The 17,181-nt window shown below is 31.9% G+C and overlaps 1 protein-coding gene across 1 annotated transcript in view; it reads right to left on the reverse strand.

The window, feature by feature from the left end:
- The window catches only part of LOC146534829 (uncharacterized), a 128,782-nt gene that overhangs the window by 48,353 nt on the left and 63,248 nt on the right, over positions 1-17,181 (reverse strand). The window contains exon 2 of the mRNA XM_085192697.1: positions 8,060-8,117. The gene's annotated coding sequence lies outside the window, so the exon portion shown is untranslated. The remainder of the gene's footprint in view (positions 1-8,059; positions 8,118-17,181) is intronic.

Consider the following 17,181-nt stretch of genomic DNA (forward strand, 5'->3'; position numbering starts at 1 on the left):
AATTAATTCTTGTTACGATTTTAAGTAATAAGTAACCTTAAAAGGATACTTCTTAAACGAGTGTTGATTGTGGTGGTAGTGGTTGTTAACGAGTGGCACGTGTTGTGATATGTAAAATTTGACTCATTTAGGTATTATTTTTGTAGAAACTAACATTTTGGTATATTGACTCGTAATATTAATATAGTAATATCTTTTTTGAGGTTGGTTGAAAAGAAATGCAACGATGGCGAATCTTACTTCTGACAATAATTTTAACAAAGTTTTCCCTTGTAACTATTCCAGTATAATTAAAATTTACCAAAATAAAAACAGTTATTCTCAATTTTGACCGGATTTTATAATGGGAACCTAACCAAACTTTCATCAAAGTATCCTTGAAGTGTATCCTTTCAAATAAGAAAAGAATCATTGGAATCGGGTGGCGTGATATTGAGTCATTCGTCATTTTGTCGCACACGTACCAATACAAATTTAATACTTATGTGAATTTCTCATAGATACCATTGTCAAAAATAGACCAAAAAAAAATGGTTCCCACATGGGAAGCACTACCTTTCAAATAAAAAAAATTATCAAAATCGGTTCACCTAATCAAAAGTTATGAAGTAACATACATAGAAAAAACAGTCCAATTGATATTCTCATTTTCTTACAGAAGCCGGTTAAAAAAGATTTGCTTTTGCGCCTGGTGATTATTACGATACTTCCTTGATTATTCCTTAAATAAACAGGCTTTGTTCGATTATTTATTGTTTTTTATTTTCCAAATAATAGCTTTAAAAAATATGGTAAAATCGGAACTTTTGGCCCCGCTCTCCCCTAGTAAAAACTTCAACAATATAAAGTTGAAATGAAGTCAGGTTGCATTTCAAAGTACAATATCTCACTGAGACGGACTCAGATCTTTTATTCATTCGTATTTAGAAGTAAAAAGACTTAGTTTACAACCATGTTTTATGCCCAAATAAACTTGGTCTACTGAATAAATAATTTTTCACGTAAATCTTGCTGGTTTATTTCTTTCATTCTTTGAAACAACAAGCATATGATTTTCTTTTACTTTTTTCACGTTTTTTTGAAGAGATTAATGACAAGGTTTTTCTCTTTTTATATTCCACTTCTTAATGATGCATATATTGCGATTCAAAAATACATTCACGAATAATTATGCCTAATATGGCCACGGCCTAGCCTTAACATGGCCACATCTGGAATTCGAACCTAAATCAGACTCCTTAAAAAACCACTAGGACATTATAAAATGTACATTGTCAAAAGAATGAAATAGTCCGTAAATGGTAATTGTTGTAAAACTAGCGGTTTGAAGCGTTGTTAAGAACTTGGGTTTCTAATTGGGCTACTTAAATTGCAAAGCTGTAGTGCAGTCGTAATTGGGTTCTTTGAGCAGGGCATTTACAATTTCGAAAGTTTAGTGTATTTTCACGGTGGAAAGTGTTTTATTATGTTTTATTTAGTTTTGTATGTCAATTTGACTTACGCTCCCAGGAACTGCTCCAAGTTACTTACCATGTAACGAGATGGACATCCGCATAGTGAATCTATAGAAGTTAAGGAGGCAGAAAAAACTGTTAAACTGAACTAATTTAAAGTAATTAGTTCGCCAACAATTTCCTTATATCGTTATCGTTCCACTGGTTTAAGGTAACCAGATTTAAATAAAATCCTAAATTAAAAGTATATTAAAAGGCATAAGTAAAGAAATATACAAGTATTTCAATTTTCCAAATTACAACTTTTTTTTATTCTGCTAAATATGACTAAATACTATTTTATTCAGATCAAAATGAACTAAAAATATTTCCAAATACAAATAATATAGCACGAAATAAGTGCTACCAACTCAAGCGCAATTGTGGAAGCAATCGGAGCAAACCATTGTTCCTAGAAAATAATGACGGGGCAGTAAGTAAACGAAAACGATTTGGAGCGAATATTAAACTCGGGGCATCAGTAATAGCGATTTCAAAATACAAGCTAGTATAATTTCGATATCAAAAAATACTGTATACCTAGAAATATAAATAAACTAGCGGCCCGCTCGCGGCTTCGCCTGCGTGAACTATTATTAATTCCTGTCTCCATGAGTACCTACCTACTATAAGTGATGCCCATGCATGCATGCAATTTGAGACTCCTAACATTTGTAGTAACGAAGTTTCATACAAACTTTCGACCCCAAAAACAACCCCTTAGAAGTCGAATATTGCAAATTCCCGTCTTAGCGAGCACCTACGTCCTATAAGTAACTTCTACGCAAAATTTGAGATTCCTAGCACATGTAGTTTCTGAGATTTCGTGATGAGTGAGTGATCTTTCGATTTTATATATATAGATAGATATACATAATTATTTTAATATTACAATTAAGATTTGAACTTACTACCATAGTTTCAAGCATCCCAAGTATACCATGGGGATTTCAATTAACTGAATTGAAATAGCAATTAAATTTTTCTATAGAAGTTAATTAACTGAAATTGCGAAATCCCGATTTTATTGAGCATATTGTAGGTACCTAATGTAATTGCTAAAATAACGTAAAAACAACAAAATTTTAAAAGCCCGACTCAATTTTCCAATTGAAACCATGATAATTAAAGCGTTTTATTAACAATTTTAATAATTAATAAAATATGTAATAAATAATAATGTAATGAATAATAAATGTAATGTTATTGTATTTAATCATAAACAAACAAACAAGTATTGAACAAAGTGAAATCGAATATAGGTTATATATTTTTGCTTAACCAATATCCAACCTGTTTCATATTTCGACGGTATACCAATAAAGTATACAAAAGAAACAGGCAAAAATAAGCAATATCACAGCGAAAGCAATAAACAACAATCAAAAAGCTCTATAAAACTGACCACACCACCAGCTTCTTTACGGGTAGCTTAATTCATTGCAGAATAATTCGGGCCGACCGAAATTACCTGAATGTTTACTGCGGGAGACTGAATAAACTATGGACTTTGGCAAATAACGAGGGTCATTCTATTGGGTTAGGGTATAATTTATAACCGTTGCTATTATCTAACATTTATTGGTATTTCACGCCCTGTAGGGTTCTGTAACTCAAGCGGAAAAACCCAGCCCTTATGAGGATCAACTTGTCGTCTGTGTTTCAAGATCCTTTTTTCAGAATTTGAGTTAGCGTAGTCAAGAGACTTCGGTCGTTTGCTTCGTTTTTCTTGCATATTACATAAAATTTGGATTTGAATTATGTAATTTGGCAATAAGGGAAAAATTATAAAAGATAGTTAAAAGCTATATGACAAAATAAAACATTTACAAATTATATTTGTAGATAACACAATACTAGTGTATACAGCTGCAAAACTTAACTTTACCAACCATTGTAAGTAGTTCTTTCCTTGGCCTTAAAGGCCACGAAAGTAGTACGGAACCTTCAGTGGTCAAATCCGACTCGCACTTGATCGGTACAGATCATATGGGTCAGGCAGTATAAATCGGCAGATACATCACTCTAATTTATATTTCCGACTATTTCAAGGACATTGCTTTTAAATTCCTTTTAGATTTAGTTTTCCTTTTTAAATGTGTTCTTTGTATGTAGTAAAAACTATTCTATTCTATACAATTCTAAACACTAGAAATGTATAAAATTTTCAATACAAACTTATTTCATTGTTAAGAAATTGGAATTCCTTCTAATCTTCGCCTAGATCTATCATATAAAGTGACAGCTATTCAATAGCACTGCAGGTTGTATCAACTCTGTCCCTTTGAACGCAGTTGTTGCATGAATTGGGTACAGTCGGTACCATTCATATTAAAATATATTTGTTAGAGAACACCGAATTTTTAAAACGAGACGCGATAAATTAGTTAAAAATTTTTACCACCTTTTCTAACATTTTTAAAGGTATCATTCCACACTTAATAGAAATCGTTTAAACTTGAGCGGTTTCTAATATTATATTCTGGCGGTTTCTGATATTTGGTATAAAATTTTATACGACTATTAAAAAAGTTTTGTACCATTGCTACAGGTCGTCGATGCACACAAAATCGACTTGTCTTTGGAAGGCCGAAATGTTTTAAAAAGAGTTTCACTGGATAGCGTTAAGCATAGAAATTTCACGCAAAGTCCAACAAACTACCTTAATTACTAATTCAATAACAATAAACAAAAACCCACAAAACTATAAGCGTGAGCTACAAACAAAAATTAAAAAACAGCACAATAAAAAGAAAGAAAGAAGATTAGTTTTCCCTCAGAGTACCGTGCTAGATCGAATAGGGGCTGTATTGGAAAGCGTATATCACAGCGATTGAATTGCAATCGGCCGTGTCGCCGTGAACCCGTGTTTTAGTTGTTGTTTGGCAATGATTTTTGATATTTTACATTTGAATGTGAAAATGGAATGGTATACGTGAAATATTTGTTTATTTGAAACAATTCTGTTAACTAATCTTTAAGTGTGGCGTTGGGTTACGTCATTTAACTCACAATGTCTCGAATTATGGCGGATATAGGAAATAGAAATGTCTTGACTCTATTATGCTTAATTACACGAAGAAAGTATTTGGATTTAAGAGCTTTAAGTTAAAGTATGTTCATCCTTATGCAGTTAGAATGATCTTAATTGACTAATCGTGATAGTTTTGGGTTCATATTAGGATCTACCAACACTACAAAGTTTCTGTTAACTTTAAAATGAACAGAAAGTAGAGTAAAGAATATTGTAACACTAGGTTCACTCTGTTTACCTTGCATAATGCGGAAGATGTGAAAACATATAAAACAATAAACACATAATAATAACAAAGCAAAAATTTTAGAAATAATTTCTAATATAAGAAATATCTGAATTCAAATGAACACAACACTAGTTGCTTAACTAGCGTGAAAAGTATCCGGTTACGAATATTTTTCATTTTATATAACATTAAAATTTTTGGTTTAAAATGTACATGTTAGATAAAGATGATTTTAATTACAAAAGTATTATTTTTTTTAAGACTCAATCTCCCATATAGCAATATAATAGGTTTTTGGCTCCAAGTGGGAAACGAACCTATAACCTTCGTATTTACAGTCGGACGACGAACTTAACTACGTTGAGTACACAATTTAACGGAAAATAGAGAGTTCCCAGGTTCCCACTACCTATCCTGCTATGTTGCATGATACAGCGTGAAGCTAAATAAACATTTTGCTGGAGTGGAAAGTGACTCCTATGTAAAAAAACGTAGAGGCTGAAGTGATTTATCACTAATTTATGTACTGCTGAAGAGACGGAAATGCTAAGTAAGTAAATACACATACAAACTCAAATTTGCCTTTAATAGCACAATATTAAACGTTTCTATACAACAACCATTGTTTCTGTTGTTCTATAGGCAAGAGTATACACAAGTATATTGACGAAATTGGGATTGACCTGTGAATTGAATTTCCCTTGAGAAGCCAGCGCTTAAATAAATCATTTAGAATTTTCCTTTCTATAGATTATATTTTACTTTTAGTGAGTCTATTATGCTCGAAGTGATTTTTTTAAACATTTAGCACAAACTGGGAACTCAATTTTAAAATAAAATAATGTTAGATAACAACGAAATATATTTAAGATTTATATTTTGAATTTTAAAATGTTTAGAATAGACACAGAATAGGTTATTCCTATTATCAAAACCAATTCATTTTAATTTCACAGATGACATTCGAAAAATACCAAAATAAGTGAACAGAGATTAATTTGAACTGTTTTGTTGGCTGAGCCGACGCGACGTGATAAATGCTGGGACGCAAATGACAAAGGTCTTTGAGAATGTAACTTAAGATTTTGTTTTGCTTGGTCACATCTTAACACTAGGTTCTCTCTGCCTACCCTGCTGTGTGCGGGATACAGCGTGAAGCTGATTTAATTGATTTTTTTATTTTTTAAGTATAATTTTAAACAAATAAGATTAATGTAGAGACAGATTCAAAAGTATAATGCCTGGGAACCTAGTGTTTAGACATTCCGTTCCCATTAAGACACCTCCGTTCTTCACTTTCTGTCGAATTCAAGAGGCATTGCGTGTTCACTCGCTGCACATGGCACACTTAGCAAACCGAGGAAACGAAAGTATTTCATTGCCCTCAAACGGGAATCGAACACACATCCATGCTTGTGTCCCTTTGCCGAGACATCCTCATTAATAATTTTACTACTGCATAATAAATAAATAATTAGTTTATTACAAATTGCATAATAACAATTGATATGAAACCCCAAAACTAAATTAGCGAGTGAATATGAAAACACTGTTATGCTAATAACTTATTTTGAATATCTATTAATATTGAATTTCAATATACAAAATGAATTGACAAAATTGATCGGCAAAAGAGCAACCAACATATGGCATTAATATTGCAATTGATAATTTGACTTTTTATGCCTAAAATAACGAAAAATTTTGTATTGACTTTTAAGAGTTGTGCCGCAGGAGCGCAAGAGTTTGTAAACGCGACAGGTTGTGAGTTCAATTTCCGTTCAAAGAAATTAAATATTTAATATTTTCAATTCATTAAGTGCCATCACCAGTTCAATTCTTCTACTAAGTTCCTTCTACAATAGATACAACGTAAAGCTATATAAATTACTAGCGGGCCGCTCGCGGTTGCACCCGCGTGAACTATGTTATTATGAATTTCTGTCTCCATGACTACGTCATAGTGACGTCTATGCAAAATTTGAGACTCCTAGCATTTGTAGTAACGAAGTTTCATACCCGTAAATATAAAAATATAATAAAACTTTCGACCCCAAAAACAACCCCTTAGAAGTCGAATATTGCAAATTCCCGTCTTAGCGCGCGCCTACGTCCTAAAAGTAACTCCTATGCAAAATTTGGGATTCCTAGCACTTGTAGTTTCTGATTTCTGATAATTTCGATTTTATATATATAGATGAAGTCTTAAAATTTTGTGAATAAAATTTGGAATATCTTTGCGTATAAAGAATTCTAATTATGAAATGATTTAATTAAAACTTATTATGTAATCCCTATATAAAAAAATAAAATCGACCTCTAAATCGAATAATAAAAACTTTACTAAGAAAAAAAAAAAGCCTCTGGCAATATAAATCTTAATAATTCATAGCATAAATAATGAGCATATCTACGTTCCTTGGATGCATAATGTTATTCTCTCAAGAGCCCGACTGTCTTGACCTACACTGGCGGAGACCACGCAAAATTGACTTGCAGCAAAAGTAAAAAACTATATTTTATGGATAAAAAAAAAGCAAGTTTACTAATCATCGTAATTACATAATGTAATTCTTCTTTAATTAAGCCTTTACTTTGTTGTTGTTTTTTAAATCAAAAGCTTCACTTTTTATAACAGAATAAAAAATGAAGCAGTCAACAAAAGGACAAGAAAGGAGTAAACATTCAATTTGAAGATTTCGTAGTGAAAATGAAGAAATATTGAAAAAACTTATAATCAGAATAAAAAAAGTAAAAAGTATATTTGTTTCTTAAGTGTGGAATAATACTTTTAAAATGTAAAAAATATATATTGACAAATTTGTAGATAAATATAATTATATAAACGCTATTTTCTCACATCTATCCTAACTTCAAACTGTCCCTTGCAGGCATTTAGGTCTCAATTGTACTATGACAACGTCATTAGCATTAACACGAACTAATTAGTCTATTTTACATAATCAGTTACTATTATTAGAGGTGCCTTGTAATGAAATAGTATTTCATTATAAGGCACGACGGTTATGTGTTCGACTCCCACTCGGGGGTATTTTAAATTTACATTTTTTCATTCGAGGCAAAGCGCGACGTTGAGTTAAACCACTCAACCCGGAAATGTCATAATGAAAACGGAGTGTCTTAACACTAGGTTCCCAGGTTCCCTCTGTCTAGTCCTGCCATGTGTGTGAAGCTAAGAAATTAGTTAGTTACAAGAGACATATACATAGTGAGTGATAATAGTTTTCTGTTTATGTTGGGACACTATGTGTTAAATGTCCTTTAGAGAAATATTTTACTTACCTTTTAACTACAGTTAACAGTTCAAACAGGTATATTTTCGAATAGTCACATCGTCCTCCTGTAACAAAAATAAGATCCATATATAGCTTATACATTTCTTCCTTATCAGTGTTCGTGAATATAGAGTAAAAAAGATAAAATATATTCATACTATATATTCATACACAGTAAACTTATTATTTTAGGAAAATTTAGAATTAGCAGATTAGAGCAGATGAAAAGCGTAGAATGGAATATGAACAAAAAAATAGGAATAATAAGCTAAAAACTTTGTTTTTCTAATAATTCACACGTAAATCAAATAATTATTATGCGAAAATTTTATTCCACTTCATTTATCTATAGTATCGTTAGTATTTACTTGAACCATCAAAACTTAACATACAGCGGTCAATAACAACGGACTACACATACACAATCGGTACAAGCCAATTGTTATATGAATATTTCATATCATTTAATATTACTGCATACGTTAGAGTAAACTCATCATATACGTATGTAATTATGTTATTAATCCTATCTATATATATAAAATCGAAAGGTCACTCACTCATCACGAAATCTCAGAAACTACATATTCTAGGAATCTGAAATTTTGTATAGGAGTTACTTATAGGACGTAGGTGCTCGCTAAGACGGGAATTTGTAATATTCGACTTCTAAGGGGTTGTTTTTGGGGTTGAAAGTTTGTATGAAACTTCGTTACTAATGACATTTGTCTTTGTCATTCGTTACTAAATGCTAGGAGTCTCAAATTTTGCATAGACGTCACTAGGACGTAGCCATGGAGACAGAAATTAATAATAATATAGTTCACGCGGGTGCAACCGCGAGCGGGCCGCTAGTATCTTATAAAACAAAGTCGCTTTTCGTGTCCGTCTGTTGTTTCTAATTCTTCTTCTTCTAAACCACCCAACGGATTTTGTTGCGGTTTTCACCATTAGGTCGAGTAGTTTTCGTAGAAGGTTTATATATAGTTTATTATTTGTACATTCTTATGTAAATTAACATAAATACGATAAATATGAATAAAGTCCTACCCGTTGAGACACTTTCGCGCATGCGCTGCTTTAATGGTAAGTACTACATGAAAAAAATATACTGGAGTATTGTTCCTCTCAGTGAGATCTACAAAAAAGTCCGCGACGGCATATTCGTATCTTTTAAGAATAACGTGTAGTGATCATTTTTCTGTCTAAAAATAATAATTTCAATGTATTTTTAATTATTTTAATCAAAATACTTTATTAATTTTGTACGTTAAACGAAGATAAAATTTGCTTTTTACACTATTTCGAAATTGCGAATAATTTTACAGAAAAACGCATTTAATTGTTGACACATCATCTGTATGTTACTCAAGTTTCACTTATCCCTTACTCTCAGTATATAAATAAGTATATTAGTTACGTTGGCCATTTAATGCAGATTAAAACTGTCTTTTACTGTTTTTCATTTTAATAAATACTTTAGAAGTTGTTACAATATCAAAAAATCGTTGCTGCGAAACGGCTCGCCACTCGCCATGCTTCCGCCGCGCCCGCCTGTCTTACACGCATCGGTGGTTCAGTGGCAGAATGCTCGCCTGCCACGCGGGCGGCCCGGGTTCGATTCCCGGTCGATGCATTCTATTTAATTTTCCTCACAGGCAGCCACGTAGTGCTTGCTTTTCATCAGGGACAGAATACCCTCTTCAGCATTAACCACAAGCAAAAAAAAACCCGCCTGCCTTTATAGAAACGAAGACTTAGATGCGTTTGCACGTATTGGATAATTGGAGTTGAATGTATTATTTCAGCCCGATATATTTTTTGTAGTAGTTATTAGTAGGTAGGTTTTTGTTTATAATTTCTTCCGTTTAAAAATAGTCATTTAACTATCTAAAAATAGTCATTTAAATATATTTTAATAAGTACTTGAAAAGATTTAAAATTACAATACCTACTAATAAATCCTTGCTGTGTAAAACAATTGGAAAATCTTTATTGAAACTACGAAAATGCGGGTTGCATTAGGGTTTAATTAATTTTCACATTATCTTAAGTGCTTTGCAAACATACATTATATGAATAATCCAGTAGTAAAAGCGGGCGAAGCCGCAAGGGGGTCGCTAGTTCATAATATACATTTTCTCTGTAATAAGATATTTTTATGTATAAAAAGTGATAATTACGAATCTTAGTAGGTAGTAGGTGTTAAATGGTAGAGTCTAACGAACCGATCTTATCTTATGTATTTAAACAATTATGTTATTTATCAATTAAATGATTATATGTATTTAAGCAACTATGCTATAAATATAAAGAAACCTTTACGTTTTAATATTTAAATTTCCTTACTCCGGCAACAAATCAAAAAGTAGTGTTCAGTTCCACCACTCCATATTGCAAGCAAGAGAAGAGATAATTTTGTGAAAAGTGGGGAGCGGAAATGTCCCTCTACCTAACCCTACCATGTGTAGGATATATATATATATATTGATGATAAAAAAAATAGAAACTTGTGGAAATATTTTTAGTCCCGAAACCTTTAAAATCTTGGAAGGTAGAAGCAGGTAGCTTTTCTATAGATTTAAATAACATTTACAGGAGTTCAAATATTGTTTAAACCTATAATAATTGTTTAATATATAACATAAACGTTGGTGTTTAGTTCAGCCAGGCAAAGAAATAAGAACTAATCAATATATTAACAAGACATAATCTAAAAACCTGTACAGTTATAAAATCGATTTCGCAATAAGTTATGTTAATCCTTGTTTAAACACGGTAAGTGCAATTAACTTACTCGATAATCGAGATCAAGGAAATATGAACTTTCAAACTTGTTTTCTTTATATCCTTCCACATTTCTTATATACAAAAAAAAACAGTTAAGGTATTTAAGATTCTAGAAAAGAGGTATAAGTACGACTTTGTTGATAAAAGTAACCATATTTTTTTACTTTAAATCTCTAATGTAATAAATTTAATTATTATATTGTTTGTCGATTAATATAAGGTTATTAAATTATATTATTTTTCCAGATATTCCTTATCGTTAAGATAATGTAATCTACAAAGAGGATATTGTATACTTAAGCAAAAAAAAAAGGAAGGCTGTTTGTTGTTTTTCACCTGCATCGAAGCTTACGTTTTACGTTTTTGAACTTATACTAGTTGTGAGTGGAAGTACAAATTTATACATAACATATATTTCTTAACCAGTCTACTATGTATGGTCTAGAACCTTACAAAGTAAAGAACCTTATTGAGATTCAAATTTTTCACTGCTAGTAGGGTGACAATAAAACTTATAATTTTTTTATTAATTAAAATTTAAGCCAGTCAAGGCGCAGGACCACAAGTGATCCTATGAACGCGACTGGTTGTGGGTTCGATTACTACCCAAGGAAATAAAATATTTAATATGTTAATTTCCACGCCCTGGTCAAAGAGCCGCGTTGTGTTCCACTACTCAATATGCAATGTCTCCAGATTCGGTGGAAATCGGGAATCAGGTTGGAAAGGAGGAAGCTATGTAGGTACTGTTCGATTGGATCAAATCGAATGAAATTATTTTGGAGTTATTTTCATTTTAGCTATAGTAAAATAGGTAAAATTTGTGAAGTAGACGATAGAGTGTCTTAATATTAACTACTAACTTCTCTCTGCTTACCTATGTAAAAAATAGTGGAAACTGTCAAAAAGCTTAAAATATCATTAAATTACATTTTTACCCCTTTAATATTACTACAATACTTACATATAATTATATAGTTTGAAAACTAACCTTACCTAAGGTCATCTGATCATATCTTATGCAGCCTTTAGAAATTCAAAGCCTCTATTGGCAACCTCATTCCTGCAAGTTCTCATCACATATTGAATATGGTTAAACCAGTTTTTATATACATATAAGGAAATGTTTACTTGGACCAATAGAAGAAATTGATACTAGGTACACTAAACTATCGTAATCGTATTTATATATTTTTTCAATTAGAGTTACTCAGTCTAGTGGTAGACTGGATTATAAGGATGTACATCGAAAAATAATAAAATTAAACGTCAGTATTAATATGCTGTGCTCAGATACTAACAAAGCTTTTTTAGTAAAATAAAAAAAAAAATACCTACTTCCTACTAGAATTGGGTGAGATGGTCGTGTATGTCTCTCATGGGTTAGTTCAGTGAGAATGACTTTCTAAAGTCAGGGTTGTTAATTCGGATCAGTGGCAAAATTGTAGAAAACTGGAAATGACAATTTTTTACTTAACGCTGTATCCGACACGAAGGCTCGCTCGCAGTGTAGGCAGAGGGAACATGGGAACTTACCAATACCTACCCCATTAAGACACTTCAGTTGTCAACTTTGCGCCAAATTCTGGAGGCCTCGACTCCAGAGCAAGGGAATCAAACCCACGATCTATCACGATTCACATACGTAGTCACACGTTTCTGCCTCTTGGCCTCTAGAATATTTTAACAATTTCATCTTGTCTGCTTTCTACATTACGAGCGTGCATTTGCTCTGCATATATGTTTTGTAACGTCTATCTGTACCTATGTTCTATTTGTATTGTGTACGCAGCGTAGCTTTGCCGTTAATCCTTTTACTTTCCTGCAGTTTACCTAACTAGGAAATATGACTCACACACAGTTTTCATTTGCTATCGCCGTTCTATGTTTTTATCTAGGCTATGTGAGAATAGTTGTTTCTAGGCTTTGTATTGAATCGCTGTAGAGATTAGCTTTGAAGCTTTTGTAGCTTTAAAATAATGTTTAAGAGTACCTAGCTCCTCTCTTCTTAACCTGCTATATGCGGGATACAGAGTGTAGCTAAAAGAGATCTCACACACTAAGCACGCTAACCACTGTACTTGTACAACACAGTATAAATATTTAATAAGGAATGTTGCTGAAATAGAAACCAGGAGCAACACTGATTTGTGAGATCCTAAAAAGCGAAGGTAGAATAGTATCGTAAATATTTAAGATACCTCGCACACGTATCGTACGCCCGCGTCCCTTAAATTATAATAATAAGGAAGGATGTGAACGTTAAAGTGACATTTCGTTTATAACGTTTAAGATTAACAGCCTATCGGGACTCTAAGCCAGATCTTCCAGATTATTAAAGTGCAAAAATTATTACTATGTAAGCGTAAAATTTAAAGAAATAAATATAAAGTTCAAGACTATTATATATGTTTTATTTACTTGTTATCTTATAGGAAGAAAATAACTATCGAAAGTACTGTAAAGTGTTTAAATAATCATTATAAATCCAACTGGAATTTGCAAGAGCACTTCAACACGACGTAATGTATGTCGAGCTTTAACTTGTGGATATTCCCTAGAGCTTTAAACGTTCAATTAACAGAAATTGAGATAGAAATTGTAATTAGAGAAGAATACATTTTAGCAGTAGTGGATTAACAAGAATAAAAACTGTAACTGTACTGTAAGCTGTAAAAAGTTATTATTATTTATAATAATGTATGCGTAGAAAGTTTTAGGTCAAATATTTAATATGACATATGTAAATTTTGTTTTCATAACGATGTTTAATTAATACATGATTGTAATAAACGAATTGTGTGTACTATAAACCTAAAGATCCTCTTTTTTCGTCGTTCCCTATAAATATCGAGAAATCCGAACCTACTAACCCCTAAATGTTTAATAAATACACATAATAAATATTTCTTTACTAAAATTTATAAAACTAAAATTCAACTTTACCATTTGAACCCAGACCATATCAATTACGTAAATTACAAAGTTAAATTAAGGTTATATTGTTGTAATTACTGAAATATTCTAAACACACACAAGTTTTTGTCGTAGAAACAACTTTCTACACATTAGCGTGGAACCTTCGCATAAAAGGGGACTTTGATGAATGAGCGCTACATGAGGTTTGACTTGTGGCAGCGATTACTGCGGCATTTTAATTAATATTATAATTATTAGAACGTCTCCTAGACGAGGTCTAAATGTCTATACAAAATAGATAGATGGACATTTACTATTACATTATTGTTTAATATAATACTCGTAATGTAATAAAATTGTTATATTTATATTGAAAAGAACAACTGTGGGTGTCAAGTTTCTTGCCGGCTTTCAGCAATACCTACCTACCCACCCATATTTCTTTTAAGGCTATTTGAGTAGAATAAAATTATGAATTTGACTTTAACAAGTACGCTGCTGACTTATAGGGTTTTAGGTTCAAATCAACACAACGTCCTCGCTTTCCGCCGGATTCTCGAACAGTTGCGTATTTAGTGATGAAGAAATAAAAATATATAATTCAATTATATAAATATGACAAATAAAAATAGTTCATTCAATCCAGTTCCAATCAAACCCGCAACCGTTGCGTTTAAGCTTGTGCCACTGCGCCACTACGGGTCTCTACCTAACATTTAAATTGCACATACTAATATTTAAAACAAATTAACATCATAATAATTTTGAAGTAACTAAAACATAATAATACAAGACAGCGTTAGCTAACCTAATTGTTAGACACGCTAGTACCCAACGTTACAGGCGCACTAGATTTACGGCACCAAGTCAATGTTAGACAAACTATTAAGGGAACAACAGATACGCGGTATCTCAAAATCAGTTCAGGCATAAACAACTAGAAACTGGGTTACCTAAGTCTTGAGTGCGGTTTCTATTACGACAAGAAAATACTAGAATGGAGAAGGATATGTAAGGAAAATAGAGGATTTAATCATATTAGTATACATACCTGTTTGGGTGGGGTACGGAGTGATACGTCACTCTGTCATGATTGTCAAATTTGTCTCGTTGTAGTCGTAAGAGTGTCGCATTTATAAAAGAAGTCCTAAACAACGATTTTTATAATCGACTCTATGTCTTTCCATATTTTTGAAATAAACGTTGTGGTCAACTAGTATGTTCAAAACCTAAATTGATTTATCACCTTCGATTAGCACGTTGCCAATCGTAAAATGAACATCGTACAGATCTTAAATCATATCGACTTAGAATAAGACCCTAGACGTTACGGAGCTTACGTCGAATGAAAATTGCCGATAGTGGTAAGACTATAAGCTGGAACAGTTTTATCGGAATCACTGATGACAAATCTTTTGAGAGAATTCTACCGGACTTACGAATATGAGGTTAACTTAGAATTAGATGACACTTGCTGTTTAGTTTTTTTGTTTTTTAACGTTTTTTTTTTTAAGTTTTTAGGTAGGAATCGGAATAGGAAGAGTTTTTTTATTTGGCCCCACCTAGAGATACTACATATTAGTTTCAAGAGTTTCTATTTCTATGATAAACCTTGATATGTCGAAATATAATCGGAAAAATAATGAGTATTGTAGTAAATCCTCACTTACTGCTCACTATACTTCAAATTTATAAATTTTCTTAATATTTAATTCTAAAAAGAAGATTTTCTTAATAGACGAAATCGATAAACCATTTCATAGAAACTGAGATGAAAAATATTTAATCCTCTAGCATCCTTTAATAAAGTTTTCAAATTCATATTGCAGTGGATATCTCGTTCTACATTCATCTTCAGATTAATTTCTTATTAGGAGTCACATTTTAAACAAATTCTAAGCTTTATATAGTACCTAAAATATAGAAATCTACATTTCAAGTAAAACCGCATGAAAAAGCTTATCGTACAATAATTATCAATCTATTTCAACAACAGCATGAAAACATGAACCCAATATTTCTGATTTCACACACCCAGTGCATACGATCGTATGTAATAATGCAGTTTAATATCGCAGAGCGCTGCCACGGGCGTGCTCGTGTGTAGGCTTAATGAGCTAACTTTGCCCATTTAAATGCTATTTTGAACTACAAAGCTATAAACTGTAACACTCGCCTTAACTGTTATTGTTAATTATTGAAACGTTTATAAATAACCAATTAGAATTTAAATGTTTTTAGTATTATATTTTGATATTAGCAATTTCAGATAAAATGATTTAATTCGTTGAAATAAATAAGATTCTTTGTTAAGTGCTATTCTGGTACTGCACGGGGTCGTGGGCGGCGGTGATCACCACCAGGTGACCCGAACGCTCGTTTGCCTTGTCCTTTTTCCATTAAAAAAAAATTAAAAATTAAAAAAAAAAAAAAAGTTAAGATTAATTTATAGAAAAAACAAACAGACGAATCAAAATTATCAGAACTATTAAAGATATTATAACAGAATACAATCAGCTTCACGCTGTATCCGGCATACTGCAGGGAAGGCAAAGGGAACCTAGTGTTAAGAAGACACTCCGTTCCCCATTTCCCGCCGAATTTTAGAGACATTGCGTTTTGAGAAAGGGAACTCAACACTGGGCTTTTACCTGGACATCAAAGCGAAGAAATTGAATTAATAAAATTCATATTAGAATGAATAAAAAACCCCCACTACTATAAAAAGTAAGTATATTTTAAAATGTTGTTTTATACATTTTGTTCTGAACATAACTAGTTGATATTGGATTACACAAGAATTTTATTAAAAACTGCCTATTTAAACTTAACTCTTACTTCACAGATAATGACGGCAAAAAATAAAAAGCTAAATTGATTTCTAGGCAGTAAACAAAAAGGCTAAATCATTACAGTTGGTTGAACAATACAATAAAAAAAATAAAAATCCTACAATTTTCTATTATAAAATTGTGCTTAATAAAAAAATATTAAAAGTAACCTTTTAAAAGATAAAACAAAAAGCGAAACTAAGTAAAATTGACATAAAATAATTCAAATAGTAAATATTTGGCAATTTTAAGTAAACATGAGAATCAGCTACCCTTAAAATTGTTTGATTTAAAGTTTTTACGTACATATGTACGTCCCTTTGATAAGGGTCGGGTTGACAGTACGGTAAGATATGAGAGTAACTCATCAAACTTCAAAATAATCCTGGGATTTGTATATATTATAAGTTTGCACGCAAAGGATTAAAGTGTTGAAGAAACTTATATTTATTGAGGCCGTTGTGACGCAGTGAGATCTGTCTGTAAGCACCATGATTATGGCTTCAATTCCCACTTGGAGGAATGAATTATTCTAATTTACTCGCTCTGGTAAAAAGTAAAACGCGGCGTCGAGTGCCGTTATTTCACT

This window comes from Heliconius melpomene, chromosome 11 (assembly GCF_056956725.1).
Source record: "Heliconius melpomene rosina isolate 202511_hmr_F chromosome 11, ASM5695672v1, whole genome shotgun sequence".
In the NCBI taxonomy this organism is placed as follows: Eukaryota; Metazoa; Arthropoda; class Insecta; order Lepidoptera; family Nymphalidae; genus Heliconius; species Heliconius melpomene.